Raw genomic sequence first — 17,954 nt, forward strand, 5'->3', positions numbered from 1 at the left:
ACATTGTGAACAGGAGAGGGAAAATCAAACACAGAACTTTTCGGGGGGACAATGTCTGGTAACATGCTTTCTTTCACTTCTGATCTGAGAGGTCTGGTTTGAATACACCTCTTATATTGGGGTGTTTCATTAGCATCAGCTGTTCAGCTTCACCTTCATTGCCAAACACTTCATATGAATTACTTTAATCCAAAATAAACTGAAATATTCCACTAAGGCATATCTATATCCCACTTAAATTACTCCCCCCACAATTCATGATGACTCACTTATCTCTGACTGTAGGGTGGTACTTTCTTCTCTTCTATTGAACTGTGTAGCAGTATCTGTCTCAGACAGCAGCTTTCACCCTGACTGAGCCCAAACACAGACACCCCCTCAGAAGGAAAAGTAAGTGCACAAGCAGCACACAGCACAAGCCAGTACTATTTTTCTGCTTCTACACATGCACTTATTTGTACATGTGAAAAGAAAAAGTCTCTGGGATGTTCAGAAAGAAAGCTAAGACACTTTATTGACAAATAAAACATAGCTATGTCTGAAGTATTAGGCATTCAACTTTGCACAGCAACTGTACACAACCATGCAAGTCAGGAAGTGGAAAATATTATATTGTAACTGGATACTGCAGGGGACTTAAGACATGAAGAAATTAGTCATCAAAGCTGGAAGTGGGCCACGGCACAATGTCTACTGCTGTTTCTTTTACCCAGTTCTGTTAATAGTTTTTAAATGCTAGAAATGGAAATTGTCTCTGTATTTCACACAGGTGAGAAACACAAAGTTTGCTGGATTAAAATGCTAAATGACTAGTCTTAATTTAAAACCCCCACTGTTTTGACCAGATCAGTCAGTAAAGAAAGACTGGCTCAGTTTTTAAGAGAGCTCATCTAGATTTTTAATGGCACTGTAAAGCTGAGGCATCGGATGTAGATATGTTTTTGAAAACTACATTTTAGTTTGTGGTCGGTAGCCTTAGGTAACTCAGAAAATTAGGGTGTCAACAGACAACCTTCTATGATGAGGGGTGCAAGAAGGTGTTACTCCCTTCATTACTGCCTGGACAGTAGAACTGGCAAAAGAGAACCTGCACCAGTCCTTGGCTGCCACTGTTCAAACTGCACCATTTGCACTTAATTTTCTTTTCATTTAATCTCCTGAAAATACAGGATGTGTCTTGGTTTACCCAACACCATTACCAGGCATAATAGTGATACAAAATTTGGGATTACCATCCCTTTTAATTTATGCCGGGACCTGTCAACAACCCTGTGTGTGCTGACTGCATCTTTATAGTCTGAAACAATTTTCAAGGATGGAGTTCAAGAGAACTGTTGACAGAAATTCTTGCAGTGGGAGACGAAGATTGGGACTGAAGATAGAGTAGATGTAGCTCCACTCACTGAACTAGCTTGATCCATTTTTTGTTACTTCAATATTTTCCTTTCTATTCTGATCCTGTTAATTAGAAGGCATACATATTTTCAACTGAGAAAAAAAACACATAAAATGTGATTTGTTCTCTATTCCTACTCAATTATCCTAGAGCTGTCCAATACCTGCCTTTTCTTCATGAGTTTATTTTTTATTTGCTTTGTTTGAGGTTTTGTGATTTGCTTTTTTTTTTTTTTTTTTAAGACAAAGACAAAGTAACTGAATTCTTTTAGAACAAAAATGAACAGCCATGTGGAATTTTTGCATAGTACTCTTCTTCGGCAAAAAGCCACATAACTTTTTTTTTAAATGGTTTCCAAGGATGAAAGTGACTTTGCCAAGCGAAGAAGCTTCAAAACAGGACTCAAAAACACTAATAGAAAGACAGATGGTTCTACTAAGTGCTTTGCTGCCAAAAAAAATGTTAAAAAAAAGTGAAAAAAATGGAGTGATGTTATTGAAGCTGACTGCAAAGTTCTCTGATGACTGCAAATACTCTTGTCCCACTGCAAGTGTTAACTCTGCCTCCAGGGCTAATATAACTAAAGCACCACACACACACAAATTGTCATTGCCAAGCCCACAATGTAGCACAAGTCTGCACTTGATTCCAAGTGACTGCCAAACACATGAGCAAAACACCACACTGAAAAATTCCCATTTAGGAAAACATTTACCAGGAAAATGCCCTTTCTTCCTAAATCTGACCGCTGCATTTCATTTTTTTTCAAATTGCTTCTCCTCTTTAACTCACCAAGGGGCCTTATAGCCCTTAATTTCAAATGACACAACCCCGGCTGCATTAAGGAGGTAAAAAGTATAGAGTGATGAGGATGGTTTGCATGGATATAGAAATAACGCAGTCAAAACAGTGTGGTTTTCATTCCAGGATGGAATGTATGTAGCAGCACTCAGCTACACTTCATTTTCTCCTAAACACAAATAAATGCAAACATTAGTTTATTTTAATCCGATTACCTGACACAATATCATACAAATTATGGACTCTTCATTTTTATGGCTCATTTAACTACTACATCTTAACTCTTTTTATGTTTATTATTATTATTAACTGGAATTGCTAGGATACAACTGTTTCAAGTGGCATAGAATACAGGCCCTCCTTCTGAGTTTTACATCAAAGGTGTTTTCCTTTTTTTTTCTTTCCAAGGTATTACTACATCAGTTAAATCTCTCAAATGCTTTTTTTAGAGCTTACCTACCTTCCAATGTTTTCTGGATTGCAACTTCTGGATACCACATTTCTAATTTGAATATAATGGATTGAAAATCAGAGCTATTTTCCAGGTCCTTCAATTTGTTCTGCTAATGGCCATATGCCCACAAAAAGAAATACCTCTTCAACAACCTAATAATTCATACAGCTGTCAAGATTCTCCACTGGCCAGGCTCTCTATGTGATTACCTCTTCTCACTTGTAATATCCTAAAAGAGAAAACTGTATTTTAAATCCTCACAAAATTTCCAATTTAGTGATTTAGTGAGCTATAGTTTCACCTTGTAACTTCTTACATACTTTATGATGTTAGTCTGGATGATACAGATACAATCTTCCAAGGCCCTGTTTTTTCATACTGTTGCCACTGTGTCAACCAATCACACAGTTCCCTGATTTTTCTTTTAATTTGAATGCTACATTAACTAGACTATTCTTGTTGTGCATGAAGAACTGCAGGGGTATGGTATGCACAGAAAAGGCACATAAAGCACATAACAAAGAAAGGGACCAAATGTCATGAGAGCCAAAATATTCTATAGCATCAATTCTCTAGTCAAGGAATTCAAACTTTCAAATCTCTGACAAAGTTATTTGGAACAAGAGGCAAGCCCATGTTACAGTGAAAGAAGAACTACTTGCCATTTAGTTTATGAGAAATAACACCCCTTAAAGTCAAGGTTCTTTCATCCATAATGAGGACAGTAAATCATCTTCTGTAATGGCAATGTATTTTAGGACCATGAGAAACTCCAACCAAATGTAACCTAGAGCCAAAACCAAACCCAGGTGTGTTGGTTTTGCTTGTCCTGGTTTTTGGTAGCAGGGGGCCACAGAGGTGGCTTCTGTGAGAAGCTGCTGGAAGCTTCCACCATGTCTGGCAGAACCAAATCCTGATGGCTCTGAAGATGGACATGCTGCTGGCCAGAGATGGGCCAGTTAGAGATGGTGGTAACGCCTCTGTGATAAGATATTTAAGAAGAAAATCAAAACAAAGTGGGCACAGTTTTTACTAGCCAGAGAAGAGGAGGAGCTGAGAACATGTGAGGGAAACAACATGGGGACACCAAAGTCAGTGAAGAAGGAGGGGGAGGAGGTGCTCCAGGCACCGGAGCCGAGATGCCTCTGCAGGCCATGGTGATGACCATGGTTGAAGCAGCTGTGCCCCTGCAGCCCATGGGGATCCACGGGGGATGCAGAGATCCACTTGCAGCCCGTGGGGGCGGGGCCCATGCCAGAGCTGGGGGATGCCTGGAGGAGGCTGTGATCCAGTGGGAGACCCGGTGGAGAGAGGGGGCCCTGCTCCTCCTTGGAGGACTGCACCCTGTGGAAGAGTAGCCCATGCCCCAGCAGTTTTGGGAGGACTGTGTGCCTGTGGGAGGGACTCACATTGCAGCAGTTTTGGAGGACTGCTGCTTGTGAGATTGGAACCATGCTGGAGAAGTTCATGGAGAACTGTCTCCTGTGGGAAGGGACCCCGTGGTGCAGCAGGGGAAGGACTCCTCTCCCTGAGCAGCGGAAGAAAACCTTGGGTGATGAACTGACCAAAACGCCCATGCCCTGTCTCCCTAGGCTGTCAGTGGGAAGGAGGGAGGGGTTGGGGGAAAAAAGGGTATTTTGAGGGGCTTATTTTACTTCTCATTATCCTCCTCTGACTTTGTTAGTAATAAATTCACTTTGTATTTCTAAGTTGAGCCTGTTTTGCCCTTGGAGTCTTCTCTCCAAGCCCTTAACTCATGAACCCTTCATTTAATTTTTTTTCTCTCCTCTGCCCAGGTGCAGCAGGGAAGGGTGAGTGAGTGGCTACGGTGGGTGCATGGTGTTTGGCCAGTGTCAAACCATGACACCAGGAAACGGTCATAGTTGCCACTGAAAATCCAAAAAAGAGACCACACCTAAAGAACTTAATGCAAAAACCAATATGAGCACATGACAAGCAACTAATAGTAAACTACTGTTCAAGTGGGAAACTGAGCCACCCAGAGTTGCCTGCAGAGATTTTTGATTTTGAAAAGTGCCTCAATGTATCTTTATTTGTTTCAGTGCCTTTGAAAAATCTGCCCCTAAATGGCTTACCATATCAAAGGGAATTTGTTGTCAAACTTGGAACCAATTCAAGCTGCTGAAGCCTGGGCCAGCATCTTCACAAATCTGTGCATGTCCTTTATGACTTGACCACAACAAATCCAACCACACAAAGACATTGCATTCAACATAGTCACAGTTAATATTTCCAGGATTCTCAGCTTCATTATAATTGTAGTATTTCCACCTAAATTGTGCTCTCCTACCTACTTTTAGGAACATACTATGGTTACCACACCTACCTAAGCACCAAGCAGTATGTTTTTAACAGTTACCCCTACTGTTTGTTACTAGCTCCTGCTGCGACTTACACAAATTTAGATTGCAAACACTTCACACCTACAGTTCTATTTTCTGTTAAAAGTTATGTGTGCTTTGGGTCACTAAGTGAATAGATACACAGGGAAAATAGTTTAAAGAAACATAAGGATTGCAAAGTTAGACATTTGTGGCTTAGGAAATGCCAGAATCAGGGAAGCATGCATGACATTATTTTGGTCCTTTATGCCCCTGCATCCAGACAGAATCTTTAAAGTTCAGTTTCCCTTCGAACACGACTCTTGCTTAATCTAGAAGGCTTATACCATTTCTCAAGTAACATAAATCCATACTTTTGGCAAATCTAAGCCTCTAAAATAGCAGTTGCCATTAGTTGTATCTATTTTCTCTTCATACACTTCCACCAATTTCACTTCTGCAGTTGCTCATTACATGTTTATTAGCATCAACTTTTATGTAAGTTTTCCTCTCTCCAAGGTAAATATCTCAAAGCATTTCCCAGCATCCATATATACAACATTTTCCACTGAGGGGCAAATACTGCTCATGCACCCACCTCTAGCTCTTCAGAAGCAATTCTATTCATTTTGGTGAGACTGGTGATGGATAACGAATTACTCAGTGCGGGGAAGAATAGCTGCTAAAAACAACACTCTCTTCTCTACAACCTGACAAACCTCTGAACAGTACTTTACTCTTGAACTTTTCAGAAGATGCCCTTCAGAAGCTGCATGAGCATCTTTGCTGAAATGGACTCTTATGTGGCTTCTTCATGCAGAAGTGTGGCTAATTTTTATTTTCATTGGAGTTATTCTCAGCTGCCTCAAATAAGTTCAGATTTTACATTCCTAGAACAGTGGACGCACATGAATGATTTGATTAACTTCAAACTGTTGTATGAATATCTTCTTGCTTGTGACTTGTAAGCATCTCTTCTACCTTATAGGAAAGAATGCAATGCACATTTCACATGCTGCAACATAAATCTGTCCTTCAAAAACGACATGTTTAATTGCATTGGTCCCCCTTCCTCCAGAAACACTTGGGTCTCAGTGACACACACTCTGCTGAAGGACTAGATTCTTTAATTAGCACGTGTTGGCCCTCTTTCTCTCTACCTCACCCCCCTCCCCATGTCTATCTTAAGGGAAATAAAAATATATGTCCTCATATAACTACAATCTGCTATTTTCCCTTTCAGTGATGTTTAAAATAAGAAAAGAAAATGTTTTTCTCTTTCTCTTCTCTGTATCAGTTCCCTAAATTGACATAAGCATGTCCTGAACCTATACAGCAGGAAGCCCTGCCTATCCAGGTTATGGAATGATCCCTCTTCCTACTGAGTTTGAGGTGCCTTTTTATGGGGTGCTTACTGAATGTTCAGGATGCAAAGCAGAAGGTGGATGGCATGAAGTAGAGAGGCATTTTTTCTTCCTAATCACCACCTGTAAACTCTTCTGCAGTGGATGATTTGGGCCCTAAATATTATTCTTCCCTTTGCTGTGTATGAAGCTTACACAATTCATACCAGTACTTACCAAAATATACCCTGTCCAAACATCTCAGTTCACTCAGCAGTTCTCACTGTTCTCAAAACTGTTTGCAAACAGTGATACTGCTGGCAGAAAACATGCTTTCATAGTGGTGATCTTTTAAGGAGAATAAACGAGGGTATTTAGGGAGACACCTCCATCACCCACCACACACACCTAACACATCCTCTCCATTACAACTCCACTAGCATAGGACAGTTTTATTTGGAGTGATGGTGTGGAAAAAATGATTAGTTTGATAGAATATGGAGACAATCCCTAACAGGTAATAGTATGTATGCAACGTAGCTCATTGAAAACACAAGGAACAAACTTTCAGGAAAACTGACATGCATATCAGGGAAATACATAAGCATTTTTTATTTTAAAAAAGCAAGGCTTTTCAGGCTGGAAACTTTCCACCTTTGCTCAGTTCTGCAAGAGAACCCAGGTTCACTACCAGCATTCCTCTCAAATTCATCTCATCATTAAGTCTGTAAATGAACACACATTTAGCCTTTTAAACTAAAGTGCAGCAAAGTGCCTTAAACAGCCAAATAATACAGACAGTAGCTGTTTGCATAATGAACAGCTTGTTGATAACTTCCTTCCAAGGCTTTCCTCCTCCAGTTCATGCCACAGAACAAAACGCAATGTTGAGAGACAAACCTCCAGCAGCACTTTGCAGGACAGAAGCCAAAAGGACCTTTCACATTGAGGAACAACCCTTGGACACTTCCAAAGGAAAAAGGCAGTGTTACTTGTTCATTTCTGTAACTAAAATAAAGAACTTCAAAACATTTTTTTTTAATATTTGATTTAGTATAGAAAAAACATAGAGAGGAGGAAAAGCAGTAAGATGACTTTTTTGCGTTTGGGATGAGGTTTAACAAGTATTCATGCTTGTGCAATGTAGCATGTAAGTTACCTACAGGGCAATTTGCCACAAAGGTATTGGAACCAACAGCCTAACCGAAGAGAACACCTGAAATAAAAAGAACATACACTGGAACTCATTTCAATAGGCAGCTGTTTTAAGACAAAAGCCTAAGAGTTCACACAGGAAGGGCTGCTCCAGACCATACAACACCCCAGTGAGTGGGGCTCTCTGGAAAAATCAGGACTTTCAGAGCAAGCAACTGTAATTCAGGTAACAGCTACACTGGAAGACTCAAGTGCACTCTCAAAAGAACCCTTTCTAATCCAAGCTCAAGAGAAACACTAAAAATAATTTCCTCTTTCATTTTTATAGGAGAAAAAGATTCATTGTTTGGTTGATTGAGCTACTTGTTTCATGAAGAGCTTGAAGTTAGCAAATGGGCTTTTGAGGTAAGATGACCACAGTTTTGGCCAAACTGACTTACTTCACCTTACTTAATATTCACACAAACACTGTGTTTCTCATGGCATAGCTTCCAAGCACCCGAGCACCTTGTTCCAATGTTAGTACCCTTCCTAGAAGAATAAACCAGGACTGTAAGGGAAATCTGCTACAAACTTTTGGCTGTCAAAACTGCTGATTTATATGCTGTATTGTCCTCTATTTGCATTTTTGTTGGCTACCAGCAACTTACTCCTAAGTACAACTGTTATATAGCAAGAGTTAATCTGCAAAGTCACTTCCTTCAAAGTGGAAAATCTCTGAACTTCCATTAATCCCTGATGCTACCTTGCAGTGTATGACAGAGCACAGAGTTTCCATATGCCTGGCTAATGCTTTTCCCAATGAGGTCTGGACTAGTGCTGATCGCTCCAGCAGTAATCTATCCAGTGAAACATTTGTCAGGGAAAAGAAAACAGGTGTGAGGTTTCCTGATGCGACTTAAAAGACAGCATGCAAGATAATTCCTTGAGCAGCACGTGTACTCTTTTCTACAGTTAGCTGATCTATGATAGATGGGTTCAGTTATTCAAAATATAATGAACTATGGGTTTATTTGTACATGCCAGAAAGAATCAGGGATAAAAAGCAATAAACTTCCCTTGTCACTGTTCATAGCAGCCTTTCAGAAGTCATCTCTATACTTGTTCCTTCTGATTTTCTACACTCTGTTTAAAAGGACTGAAGTGGCTGAGTTTTGCTGTGTGTATGTTAACCCAGCTCTCTTTCTTTTCAGAGTCACTTCTTCGGTGACCCAGTGCTCTCATTTTAACAGATCCAAAGTTTCTGTGCAACAGCATCATGGCTTGCTGTCAAAAGAGCTCCAGAAAGTAGGTCTGGTAGGAAGCACTGCTGCAGAGGAAGCAGGGAGAAGCAACAGGGCAGTTTTGCTAACAGGAGATGTTTCTATTTGAGGATGTCTGAGTGGTCAAGAGAGGTGTGCAGAATCAAGGAGACTTTTCCTGTAGGAGCACAGGTTTTTTCAAGGTTGACTCTGCAAATCTTAAAATGATAAATCAATAGCTAGTCTATAAAAACAAGTAGGAATGGCTCAGAACTGGCATGGGATTTAGAGAGGGGGAGAAGAGGAAGAGGAATCATCCAAAAATTACTTTTCAAGAACTTCCATGAATGTTGGAAGTCAACAGATTCAGTTGCAAATAAGGAAATTAATAAGTAAATGAATAGGAAATAAACTAGTGTTACATGCCATCACAGGCAGGAAGCCTGGCTATTTTCTGACAGATAAGCTTTGTGACCTAGGAGAAATGCTCCACTTTGCTATCTTTTCAGCGCTTCTGAGGAGCTTTAGGTTCATCCTGACACCAAAGTATTGTTGTAAATGTTTTCGTGCAAAGGATGCAAACAGGACCATAGAATACTCAGCTATAAAACTGCCCAAAAAGGTTTTCAGGTTGAGAATGCAGCTTAGGTAATTTATTCTAAGTAATTTTCTAAAATAATTTCTAAATTGTTTCTAAATATTTTCTAAATTTATTCTAACCATGGTTCTTACTCCTGTGTAGACTGAAGTAATGCAGCTTTTGTGGAGTGAGCCTATTCACAAAACATTTCTTCAGTGCATTTTCCTGAAAAGATCAAGAAATGGATGGCAAGAGAAAGGCTGACACCATTACACTTAATAAAGTGGTATTTTTTGTCATTTGAAGTTATTCTGAAGCATCTGTCTTAAGGCCAGCTGCTAAACGTCCCCCTTTACCCCTTGTTGATTTTTCCATAATATATTCAAACACCAGTAACTAATCATTTTGATGTATAAATTGCAGTGGTATTTTTCCTGTTCCAAAACCCCAAATTCTTAAACTGAAGCAGGGAGAACAGTTCAAATTAGGAAACCATTGCACTCAAGATGGTGTAGAGATGATGACCAGTTCCATGATCTCATTTTTGACACAATGTTAAGGGTATTCTTTCAAACAAACCCCTAAGGTTTCAAGATATATTTTTCACTCAGTATCTCTTTGACAAATAGAATATCATTAACTAAAAAAAAATGCAGCAGCTTCAGTGTGTAGGTGACGGGGAAGAAATAGGGGTTATTTAATATCATGCAGTGGGCAGAAATTCAAAACCCATTCGGCTGCAATGATATAAACAAACAAGAAAGTCTTATCAAAGTCATCCAGTTAAAATCATACCATCTAGAAAAAAAGAGAAAAAATAGACTTAAGGGACTAAAAAAAAAAAATAAAAGTCATTACCTCCTCTTGTTTTAAATTGAAAGGTTGAGACATAGTTAATAAAACTGTATACAATCTAATGCACTAAAGGGAAAAAAACATCCTTCATGGTTTGATCAGTGTAGGCTCTTGCAGAACTGGCTCTGCTCATATAATCTTAGACTAAAATCCACTGACTAAACACTTTGAATGACCCTTCTTTTCCCCCCAACTTTATTATTATTAAATCAGATACATGTTTCAGTGTAAGTGTGGTCTCCAGTGACATCAGTTTCAGAGCACAAGTAGTTACAACAGCTCGTCATTCTTTTCTGAAGACAATATATTATTATTATTATCATTATCACTATTACTATTGTATATTGAGTTTTATTGCTTTCTATAAGATCTTAAAAACCCTTGCATGATGAACAAATGGCCAGGAAAACTCTGACCACATGTTATTAGAAATCCTCGCAGCAAACACAGCTTTAGTATTGGATAGCCTCTAATTACTACCCAGGGAAATGCATAATAAAGACCTCTTTTCAATCTCTCAGCTGTTCAGACTTGTTTCTGACTGTCCCTTCTGCCAGTGGAATTGTTCCTCTAGGAGAGTTCAGGTTTACCATCATAAGTTTGATTTCAAAAGCAAAATGGATTTAAGTTGCAGAAGAAATACTATTCAAACAGATACATCACCACTCTTCCATTCATGTCCTGATGCTTTTTGTACCCTTGTTACCAAAATCCTCACAAAAAAAATGTTCTTTGCAAGTTTTGTTTGGGAACATTTTTTGAATAGGACTGAAGACAGTCTCTAATTTTGTGCCTACAATTTAGTGACAGCAATACAGTAAAAGCACAATTAACTGTAGATAGAGTGATAAAGTTTAGACATCTCATCATCTGATTTCTGTGTACAGTCAGGTAAGCAGCTAGCCAAATTCTGCAGCTTTTTACTCCACTGAATTGTAGGTACAAATATTTTGATTGCCCAAAACATTTTATCTTTTTTCCTTTGCTGTTACCTTCAGTTCTTGCTTGTCTTCCTCCACCTCTTTTATTATTAAAAATATGAGGAAAACCACGAAAAGGAAAAAGAAGAAAAAAAAGAAGACTATATGCAATTGTTTTTTTGGCACTTGCAGATAGAGACCATGCAATGGAGAAGAAAATTGTCTACCTCATAAGGGCACCTATCATCATAAATCAGTTTTTAATTTTCCTGGTGGATTACAGCAATCAGATAAACATTTGCTGCCTGCCTCCCCTTGATATTGCTGCTTGAATGGCCTTGACCCAAGATGTGGTTGGGTGTGGCAGCCCTACCTGCCTTACAATCCCAGACAATTCCTGATGGGTGTGCAGAAGGGGCAAACAGAACAGCATTCACAGAGCACAACATATGCATAACGTATGAAAAGCAGGATCTCACTAGAGGGGGAAAAGTACAGCATAATGAAAATGAATAATCTTTGGGTATTTTCTTCCTAGTCTGAAGTAGTTCTTGAATGTGCAATTTTTTTTTCTGGCTTGACTGCCTTTAAATACATACATACCATACTCCTAGACGAATTTTTAAGCCACTATAGGTATTAGAGGACATTTACATGTGATTTGCATTTTTTTTCCTCTCCCTGTGGTTTTGGTAAGTCTTCCAAACCTAATGACTGTTCTTTTGGCCAGCAACATAAATGCTGTAATCACACAATTATTGTGCTGGGAACAGTTTAATTCAGCATTTTGTTCTCAACCACAGAACAATTACTCAACAATTTTGGTTAACCATACTAGCTCACTGCCTGGAGAGGAAGCAGAATATTCACAAAATCTATTGTCTTACATAAATGCAGTGAGCAGATTCTTATCTATTATAACTTTCCAGCATCTCTTTGAGGTATTTCCACATACTCCCCATTAATGAAAATAAATTATTAGCAGCACACTATATTAGCATATTCATCTCTACCTGTTGAGTGCTTTTAATTGTGCATTTGCATACTAAAGGGAAAGATAGATGGGATGTGTCTAGGAGAGAAGCATGTAAGGGAACACCGTAAAAAGCTCCGAAATTACTACAGTGATATTATCCATCTCTTCTAAGCATAAACCTTGGGCATTCAGGCTTAATTTTAAAGTTCTGCTCTTATGGCATTGATTTCTCTTTAGTAATAAAAGGAATTTCCGGATCAATTGATTTATTCCTAGTACTGTTTCTATGGAAAGATTGACACCTAACAGGCTTTGTGTGGTAGACCTGACTCACAATAAAGTGAACAGAAGTTCTGAGACCTCAGCAAGAATGTATTTAAGTTAGTTAGCCAAGTTATCAGGATCCTTACAAATTTTCTGCTCCAAATTTCAGTTCTGGAAGCATTTTACCCAAGCAAATATAAATATTTTAGTAATTTCATTTCCACTTTTGTTTTTTGTTTTGTCTTGCCAGTCACTGGGAGTATTTTCATTCAGAGCTGTGAATCGGAAAAGTACAACTCTGGCAATGCTGCTGAACAAGTAAAATTAAACTAATTTGACAAAACTGACTCAATAAACTTAATTTGATAGTTATATAAGAAAGGAAACCAGCAGTAAACATGATGAAAACATCAAGCAGTATTTAATTTTTTAAAATGCCTTTAGCTTTTAAGAAGTGTTTAGCTCAGAAAAGGGACTTTCTAACAATTATTATTTTTAAGGGAAAAATTTGACCTGTAGGAACTTTATGTTGAGTCCTTGCTCTGCTGAAGTCAATACAAATTGACCCCAATGGCACTCAGCAGAAACAATTAAAAAAATTACTTCAATTTACCAAAAAAGCACAAGGCATCTATGGAGCAGAAGACAGGCTCAAATGTCATCATCAGCAGGACACTGAGCTATGACAGTTTTTTTCTCCATTTATGACATGAGCAGTACATCTTGTTTTGCTTAAAGCCCAGTTTCAGATGTGGAGACAGGCCTTGTCTCTTACGAGGTGGGGGAGACACAGTGGGAATTGCATTAAGGGCACAGAAATCCAGTTCTTTCCATTTCTTAAACTTTCACAAGGATACTTCATTTAAAGAAAAGAAAAAATAAATAAAAAAAGGACTATCCCCCTTTTTTAACTGCTGTATGTGGGAAAGGAAGCCACTACCTTTCACAATCCTGCCACTCTACTTCAGGCACCTTTCCGGTGCTGCCAGTGCTGCTCTGCCTCATTTCTGGACTGTGATGACCCTTAGGCAGGTGCTCAGCATTCAGGTGTTTAACCCTGGGCAGACGCAGGGCATGCACAAGAGAAACACAGAAAGTGCTCAGATCACACCAGCAGGTGCTGTGTATGTTTAGATACCCTCAAAGCTTCAGATCTGAGGCTCTTACAGGGTCTGTCTAAAGGATGTCTGGACAAGACATGCATGGGAACTCTGAAGTGCTTTTGGGTCTCTCCATTTGGATGTTCCCAAAGACTATCTGAGTACTGTTACCAGAGAGTAAATTATCTTTTTTGATGTTATCCTAAGCCATGCAGGTGAGAATTCTACAGAAAAATACCTTTCCAAAAAAGTTGCAACTATGTTAAAGTTCCTACTATTACTGTTCTCATATTCTTTGCAGGAAAGGTGATAAAAAGACAGTGATGCAATACAACAACATATTGTTTGTATCTGTGCATGGACATCATTAACGAAAGAACAGCTGCCTTCCTGCAGCCAAATGCTTTTGAATAAAACAATCATGGCACCTAAAAGAATGGTTCAGGACATAAACTGCTGGCTTACCCAGTGGCCTTGAAACCTCTAATGTTTATACAAGCACATTAATAACACTTTAGTATCCCACAAAAAATCACTAAGTAAAAATACATCTAAGGTATGGTAAGGCAAATAAAAACCTATCTAAAGTCTTTGAGTTCAATACCTTTCTCCAAAAAGAAAAGGATTATTTTAGCAGTTCAAGCCTACAATATTTTGCCAGAGAGTTTGTTCATTAAAATGTGACCCATTCTGAACACACTGGGTCCCTTTAAGACTAAAAGTCAGAGCTGTGTGCTCTGAGCCTTTTCATCAGGATGACTCATTCATTCATGGGCAGCATGGATTGTATGGCTGGCTTATGGTAGCACTCTAAATTAGTACTCACACAATGGAGAGCTTATACAATTGCAGTAGTCCATATCCAGTAAAACTGCCTTGGTGCCCTGAATAATGGGTCTTGCTAAGTCTCTAACAGTTCTGTAAGAACCCCTAAACAGCTGCACACAACACATGACCTGTGCCATCTTTACAATGCCTGCTTACCATGAAAGCAAGCTTTGGGAACTATTTCCTCTGCACCCTCACCATTGGACAGCATCAATCCCTTTGCTTTTTTGAGAACAAGGGGATTTTATTTTTCCCCTCCTCTTTTTTCTTACTTTTTTTTTTCTTCTTTTCCTTTCCAATCAGTTCTCTGCTGATCACCCTTCACACTTTAGCCTCTGCCCCAGAATACTTTGGACAATAGTACTGATTCCATCTGTGCTCTCCATTAAAGCCCTGGTAATCCTCCTCGGAACAGCTGGACGCTCCGGCTCCACACACAGACACTCCTTCTGTGGGACTGTTTGGCTACAATTACGCTGAGCTTGTGCTTATTTCAAGCTCCTGCCTGTGAATGCCTTTCATGGGGTCCCCCAGGGCCGCATGGCAGAATGTCCTGACGCAACAAATTGAACAATGTGTCGAGATACACAGGCTCGAGCGAAAATATGCTGCTTAGTCACCTCTGTGACAAGAAGCACTTACAAGGCATTTCACAGACAAATGACAATATTAATGACAAGCTTCAAACTCCCACCATGCCATTAAGTAATCATGAAGAAGCATCTTCAGTTAATCAAATGGTTTCAATACCTTTATTTTAAAGTCTGAAGTGCTGCAATGCCTTAAGTTTAACTTAGAAGCCTTTTTTCAAGAGCTGCAGTGATTTGGCTCTGTCTGGGAACAGCATCTGTTCAAGAGAATGATCTGACAATGTCTGTCCTGGCTTGAAATGACTGAATGTTAGGAAAGGACCAGCAGAGCACACCCACAGGCTGGTCTAGCTGTGTACCTTGATTTTTCCCAGGGATTTAACTTGCCTGAGATTCAACTGGTGCATTAAGTCTCCATTACTTTTCAATATGCTGAATTTGTAGTCAGAAAAATGCAAGAATAACTAAGTTAATATGCTTTACAAGAAGTCTACGCTGATATTCTAATAAAAGTTCATAGTGAGTCCTACAGATCCAAGTGCACCTAATGCATTGCAACATGATGCATGTTTGCCTGTGTCTGTATCCACACACGCATCATCTGTGCCCACACAGACACATAAACACACACACTTCTCCAGTAGATGTGTGTGCACACGTCTCACACATCACACAAGCAAATGAGGGAAGCTATCTATAAACCTCCTTTCTGGTATTTATTTCAAAATGTAAATGTGTGTGTATGTGCACATGTACTGATATTTACACATATATTTATACACACCGTACCCACGAAACAGATGCCCCATGCACAGGAGTCCACACGCATATGCAAAGCAGGCAGGCATGTACCAGAGGAGAGATGGTGCTACCCAGGGGAAAATTCAACTCAGAACACAAACAGCATTTAGCACATACATCTGACAGCTTCACTTGCACAGCACACACTCTCATGTCTGAACAGGGATGGAATCGTGCAATCCCAAGTCTTTTAGAGGTGTATTTTCTCTGCAGCCCATTGACAGACACATGCCTTTTCCTTCCCAACTTTTCATGTAATATTACCCATACCCAGTCCTAGGCCAGAGGGACTTTTGAGCTTTTCTGTTTTGTAACCCATACCCGGCCAGAAAGATGGAGATGGCTATTTACAACAGCATGTAGTGACAGGACAGAGGGAATGGCTTCAGACTGACAGAGAGTAGGTTCAGATTGGATATTAGAAAGAAATTCTTCCCTGTGAGGCTGGTGAGGCACTGGAAGAGGTTGCCCAGAGAAGTGGTGCATGTCCCATCCCTGGAAGTGTTCAAGGCCAGGTTGGATGTGGCTCTGAGCAACCTGTGCTAGTGGAAGATGTCATGGCAGGAAGGTGGAACCAGAGGATCTTTAAGGCCCCTTCCAATCCAGACTATTCTATGATTCTAAGATTATTAAAAGAAATGGACTTCTCAAAGCTTCCTAATGTGGCCCACAACATCTGCATGTAGCCTTGAGGCAACTCCACACATTAGACTCCCATCAAAATATTATTTATGGAAAAGCTAATCCATGTAAGTTATGCAAGTTTATTTGACTATGGTACAAAACAGTTTAAAGGTAGAAGGACTCAAAAATGTATCCCAATAACTCTTCTAAACCACTCCAAAACCTATTTAAACAGATGTTTAAATTATACTCTTTTCATACAACATGTTACAATATACAGTAGCATAAAGGTTTCATTGTTATTAGTTGAAGATACCAAGCAAAACCCACAAGTGGCAAGTAACACAGCTCTCCTAAGCAAGTCAATAAACCTCCCCAGTGCATCAGTCCAGTGCATATTTCCTAGTCTCCCACATGCATTATGTAGAACACAGTCAGGGAGCCCATAGCTACAAGCAAGATTGGCATTTTGTTGTAAACCCAAAAATTCAGAGTGCATGGTTCAAAGCACAGATAAATGCCTAGATTAGATACTTTTTGACTAGTTCCCCCTATCTCTCGAGAGGTCATTTATCCTCCAAAGTCTTTACAGGTGGTCAGCTGTCAAAGAACATACTTTCAGCTGAATTACAGGCAATTTGGCCAAGATCTTTCTGCGATATGGGATTTAGAAAGAGGTGTTAATCATATTTTGAAAATTCTTCTAGGGCTCCTTCATGCCACATTACTGTGTCCTAGAAACTTCAAATGAGGTTTATACAAAAGATCTTGGCAAGATCTAGCATAAGGAAAGGCATGTTTGGGAAGTAATTCTCAGGTGCATTAAGAACATCAGAATAGTCCGTCAGGCTCCAGCGTATTTTAAGGAGTGCCAAATATCTGAAGAGGAACTAAGTTTTTACTAAGAAAAAAAAAAGTGTTTCTTCTCAGTTTTCCTTGAGCAAACAGCTTTAAAATAAAAAAATTCCTAAGAGTTCTGTCACAGAATTTAGCATTTTTGCTGGATGTCTTCTCTTAATTGATATCATTTACCTGGCCTGAAATACCATGCCTAATCCTGCAAAACTAACTTGAAGATCAATCTAACTGCCCACAGAGGCTCTCTGGGGTTCCTGTTCCCATTGTTCTTCGAACCAGGATTCCCAGTTACAGCCCTGTAATACTCCAACAGCTTCCCAGTACAGGTTCTTCAGCTACGACCCACTTCAGTGCCTTGGAAAAAGTAGTAATATTTTGTTGCTAGGTGGTACAGCTACTTTCATAATGTTTTAAGTCTTTCAAGAATGTAGAAGGCCATCAAGGTAAAAATTCAGCAATTGCCTGAGCAGTGGTACCGGGCTCTTTCAATACACCTCTAAGCCACAAAGTTCCAAGTCTCAATCCAAATCTCCACAGTGAAATCAGATCTGGCATTTAGGCTCGGCCTCCCATAAAATGTCAACTCCTGAGAAAGTTGTATCACAGTTTGAAGGGTTTGGTTCAAACCTTCTCTAAACATAATAATAATGAGTAGTTTCTTTCATGTCAATATGATCTGTAAAGTTCATCTATTATGGCTCAACTGAAAGTCTGTTTACTTCAGTTTTATTAAGAATTGTATTCAAACTCTTTATTAGTAAGACTGGAAATTTACTGAAGCAGAATCCAATCTAACGCTCTAAGGCTGTAAAATGGGATGTTGCAG

At 39.4% G+C, this 17,954-nt stretch overlaps 1 protein-coding gene across 12 annotated transcripts in view; it reads right to left on the reverse strand.

The window, feature by feature from the left end:
- SOX5 (SRY-box 5) overlaps positions 1-17,954 on the reverse strand; it is a 601,783-nt gene that overhangs the window by 99,985 nt on the left and 483,844 nt on the right. The window lies entirely within an intron of this gene.

Source organism: Corvus brachyrhynchos, unplaced genomic scaffold (genome assembly GCF_000691975.1).
Source record: "Corvus brachyrhynchos isolate BGI_N302 unplaced genomic scaffold, ASM69197v1 scaffold246, whole genome shotgun sequence".
In the NCBI taxonomy this organism is placed as follows: Eukaryota; Metazoa; Chordata; class Aves; order Passeriformes; family Corvidae; genus Corvus; species Corvus brachyrhynchos.